Source organism: Saccoglossus kowalevskii, chromosome 17, assembly GCF_978046115.1.
Source record: "Saccoglossus kowalevskii chromosome 17, keSacKowa6.1, whole genome shotgun sequence".
In the NCBI taxonomy this organism is placed as follows: Eukaryota; Metazoa; Hemichordata; class Enteropneusta; family Harrimaniidae; genus Saccoglossus; species Saccoglossus kowalevskii.
Window position 1 is genome coordinate 1,016,843 of NC_140657.1, and position 5,627 is coordinate 1,022,469.

Genomic DNA, 5,627 nt, shown 5'->3' on the forward strand with positions numbered 1-5,627 from the left:
TTTATGCCTAAAACTAACGATATTATAGTTTAAGACTGCACTCCCCATTTATCAGCTTGAAGCACATTAGAAAGGATTTGCGTACGTACTATGGGATTGTATAATGGAGCTGTAGGTAGCTATGGAATGGTATAGTGCTGACGTAGGTAACTATGGAATGATATAGTGCTGACGTAGGTAACTATGGAATGATATAGTGCTGACGTAGGTAACTATGGAATTGTATAATGCTGACGTAGGTAACTATGGAATGGTATAATGCTGACGTAGGTAACTATGGAATGGGATAACGCAGGCCTAGGTAACTATGATGTGGTATAAAGCCGACGTAGATAACTTTTTAATGGTATAGTGCTGATGTAGGTCACTATAAAATGGTATAATGTATTCCATAGGTAACTATGGAATTGTATAAAGCTGACGAAGGTCACTTTTGAATAGTATAGTGCTCATGTAGGTAACAATGGAATGGTATAATGCTGACGTAGGTTTCTATAAAATGGTATAATGCTGATGTAGGTTACTATGAAATGGTATAACGCTGACGTAGGTTACTATGAAATAGTATAAACTGAAGGATACTATGAAATGGTATAATGCTGACGTAGGTTACGATGGAATGGTATAGTGCTGATGTAGGTTTCTATAAAATGGTATAATGCTGATGTAGGTTAATGTGAAATGGTATAATGCTGATATAGGTTACTATGAAATGGTATAGTGCTGATATAGGTTACTATGAAATGGTATAGTGCTGATATAGGTTACTATGAAATGGTACAGTGCTGATATAGGTTACTATGAAATGGTATAATGCTGACGTAGGTTACTATGAAATGGTAAAATGCTGTTGTAGGTTTCTATAAAATGGTATTAAGCTGATGTAGGTTACTATGAAATGGTATAGTGCTGATGTAGGTTACTATGAAATGGTATAGTGCTGATGTAGGTTACTATGAAATGGTATAATGCTGATGTAGGTTACTATGAAATGGTATATGGAATTGTATGAAGCTGACGAAGGTCACTTTTGAATAGTATAGTGCTCATGTAGGTAACAATGGAATGGTATAATGCTGACGTAGGTTTCTATAAAATGGTATAATGCTGATGTTGGTTACTATGGAATGGTATAGTGCTGATGTAGGTTACTATGAAATGGTATAAAGCTGAAGAAGGTTACTATGAAATGGTGTAATGCTGATGTAGGTTACTATGGAATGGTATAGTGCTGATGTAGGTTACTATGAAATGGTATAGTGCTGATGTAGGTTACTATGAAATGGTATAGTGCTGATGTAGGTTACTATGAAATGGTATAATGCTGATGTAGGTTACTATGAAATGGTATAGTGCTGATGTAGTTTACTATGAAATGGTATAAAGCTGACATAGGTTACTATGAAATGGTATAAAGCTGTCGTAGCTTACTATGGAATGGTATAAAGCTGTCGTAGGTTACTATCGAATGGTATAGTGCTGATGTAGGTTAATATGAAATGGTATAGTGCTGATGTAGGTTACAATGGAATGGCACAAAGCTGTCGTAGGTTACTATGGAATGGTATAAAGCTGTCGTAGGTTACTATCGAATGGTATAGTGCTGATGTAGGTTACTATGAAATGGTATAGTGCTGATGTAGGTTGCAATGGAATGGTATAGTGCTGATGTTGGTTACTATGAAATGGTATAGTGCTGATGTAGGTTACTATGAAATGGTATAGTGCTGATGTAGGTTACTATGAAAGGGTATAAAGCTGTCGTAGGTTATTATGGAATGGTATAAAGCTGTCGTAGGTTACTATCGAATGGTATAGTGCTGATGTAGGTTACTATGAAATGGTATAGTGCTGATGTAGGTTACAATGGAATGGTATAGTGCTGATGTTGGTTACTATGAAATGGTATAAAGCTGTCGTAGGTTACTATCGAATGGTATAGTGCTGATGTAGGTTACTATGAAATGGTATAGTGCTGATGTAGGTTACAATGGAATGGTATAGTGCTGATGTTGGTTACTATGAAATGGTATAGTGCTGATGTAGGTTACTATGAAATGGTATAGTGCTGATGTTGGTTACTATGAAATGGTATAATGCTGACGTAGGTTACTATGAAATGGTATAAAGCTGTCGTAGGTTACTACGGAATGGTATAAAGCTGTCGTAGGTTACTATCGAATGGTATAGTGCTGAAGTAGGTTACTATGAAATGGTATAGTGCTGATGTAGGTTACAATGGAATGGTATAAAGCTGTCGTAGGTTACTATGGAATGGTATAAAGCTGTCGTAGGTTACTATCGAATGGTATAGTGCTGATGTAGGTTAATATGAAATGGTATAGTGCTGATGTAGGTTACTATGAAATGGTATAATGCTGATGTAGGTTACAATGGAATGGCACAAAGCTGTCGTAGGTTACTATGGAATGGTATAAAGCTGTCGTAGGTTACTATCGAATGGTATAGTGCTGATGTAGGTTACTATGAAATGGTATAGTGCTGATGTAGGTTGCAATGGAATGGTATAGTGCTGATGTTGGTTACTATGAAATGGTATAGTGCTGATGTAGGTTACTATGAAATGGTATAAAGCTGACGTAGGATACTATGAAATGGTATAATGCTGACGTAGGTCACTATGAAATGATATAATGCTGATGTAGGTTACAATGAAATGATATAAAGCTGACGTAGGATACTATGAAATGGTATAATGCTGACATAGGTCACTATGAAATGGTATAATGCTGATGTAGGTTACTATGAAATGGTATAAACTGAAGAAGGTTACTATGAAATGGTATAATGCTGACGTAGGTTACTATGGAATGGTAGAGTGCTGATGTAGTTTACTATGAAATGGTATAAAGCTGAAGAAGGTTACTATGAAATGGTATAATGCTGATGTAGGTTACTATGGAATGGTATAGTGCTGAGGTAGGTTACTATGAAATGGTATAACCTGAAGAAGGTTACTATGAAATGGTATAATGCTGACGTAGGTTACTATGGAATGGTATAATGCTGATGTTGGTTACTATGAAACGGTATAAAGCTGAAGAAGGTTACTATGAAATGGTATAGTGCTGATGTTGGTTACAATGAAATGGTATAGTGCTGATGTAGGTTACTATGAAATGGTATAAAGCTGACGTAGGTTACTATGGAATGGTATAGTGCTGATGTAGGTTACTATGAAATGGTATAAAGCTGAAGAAGGTTACTATGAAATGGTATAATGCTGATGTTGGTTACTATGGAATGGTATAGTGCTGATGTAGGTTACTATGAAATGGTATAAAGCTGACGTAGGTTACTATGAAATGGTATAAAGCTGACGTAGGTTACTATGAAATGGTATAATGCTGATGTGGGTTACTATGGAATGGTATAGTGCTGATGTGGGTTACTATGAAATGGTATAGTGCTGATGTAGGTTACTATGGAATGGTATAGTGCTGATGTTGGTTACTATGAAATGGTATAATGCTGACGTAGGTTACTATGAAATGGTATAGTGCTGATGTAGGTTACTATGAAATGGTATAGTGCTGATGTAGTTTACTATGAAATGGTATAAAGCTGACGTAGGTTACTATGAAATGGTATAAAGCTGTCGTAGGTTACTATGGAATGGTATAAAGCTGTCGTAGGTTACTATCGAATGGTATAGTGCTGATGTAGGTTAATATGAAATGGTATAGTGCTGATGTAGGTTACTATGAAATGGTATAATGCTGATGTAGGTTACAATGGAATGGCACAAAGCTGTCGTAGGTTACTATGGAATGGTATAAAGCTGTCGTAGGTTACTATCGAATGGTATAGTGCTGATGTAGGTTACTATGAAATGGTATAGTGCTGATGTAGGTTGCAATGGAATGGTATAGTGCTGATGTTGGTTACTATGAAATGGTATAGTGCTGATGTAGGTTACTATGAAATGGTATAAAGCTGTCGTAGGTTACAATGGAATGGTATAAAGCTGTCGTAGGTTACTATGGAATGGTATAAAGCTGTCGTAGGTTACCATCGAATGGTATAGTGCTGATGTAGGTTACTATGAAATGGTATAGTGCTGATGTAGGTTACAATGGAATGGTATAGTGCTGATGTTGGTTACTATGAAATGGTATAAAGCTGTCGTAGGTTACTATCGAATGGTATAGTGCTGATGTAGGTTACTATGAAATGGTATAGTGCTGATGTAGGTTACAATGGAATGGTATAGTGCTGATGTTGGTTACTATGAAATGGTATAGTGCTGATGTAGGTTACAATGGAATGGCACAAAGCTGTCGTAGGTTACTATGAAATGGTATAGTGCTGATGTAGGTTAATATGAAATGGTATAAAGCTGACGTAGGTTACTATGAAATGGTATAAAGCTGTCGTAGGTTACTATGGAATGGTATAAAGCTGTCGTAGGTTACTATCGAATGGTATAGTGCTGATGTAGGTTACTATGAAATGGTATAGTGCTGATGTAGGTTACAATGGAATGGTATAGTGCTGATGTTGGTTACTATGAAATGGTATAGTGCTGATGTAGGTTACTATGGAATGGTATAGTGCTGATGTAGGTTACTATGAAATGGTATAGTGCTGATGTAGGTTACTATGAAATGGTATAATGCTGATGTAGGTTACAATGGAATGGCATAAAGCTGTCGTAGGTTACTATGGAATGGTATAAAGCTGTCGTAGGTTACTATCGAATGGTATAGTGCTGATGTAGGTTACTATGAAATGGTATAGTGCTGATGTAGGTTACAATGGAATGGTATAGTGCTGATGTTGGTTACTATGAAATGGTATAGTGCTGATGTAGGTTACTATGGAATGGTATAGTGCTGATGTAGGTTACTATGGAATGGTATAGTGCTGATGTAGGTTACTATGAAATGGTATAAAGCTGAAGAAGGTTACTATGAAATGGTATAGTGCTGATGTAGGTAACTATGAAATGGTATAATGCTGACATAGGTCACTATGAAATGGTATAATGCTGATGTAGGTTACTATGAAATGGTATAAACTGAAGAAGGTTACTATGAAATGGTATAATGCTGACGTAGGTTACTATGGAATGGTAGAGTGCTGATGTAGTTTACTATGAAATGGTATAAAGCTGAAGAAGGTTACTATGAAATGGTATAATGCTGATGTAGGTTACTATGGAATGGTATAGTGCTGAGGTAGGTTACTATGAAATGGTATAACCTGAAGAAGGTTACTATGAAATGGTATAATGCTGACGTAGGTTACTATGGAATGGTGGAGTGCTGATGTAGTTTACTATGAAATGGTATAAAGCTGAAGAAGGTTACTATGAAATGGTATATTGCTGATGTTGGTTACTATGGAATGGTATAGTGCTGATGTTGGTTACTATGAAACGGTATAAAGCTGAAGAAGGTTACTATGAAATGGTATAGTGCTGATGTTGGTTACAATGAAATGGTATAGTGCTGATGTAGGTTACTATGAAATGGTATAAAGCTGACGTAGGTTACTATGGAATGGTATAGTGCTGATGTAGGTTACTATGAAATGGTATAAAGCTGAAGAAGGTTACTATGAAATGGTATAATGCTGATGTTGGTTACTATGGAATGGTATAG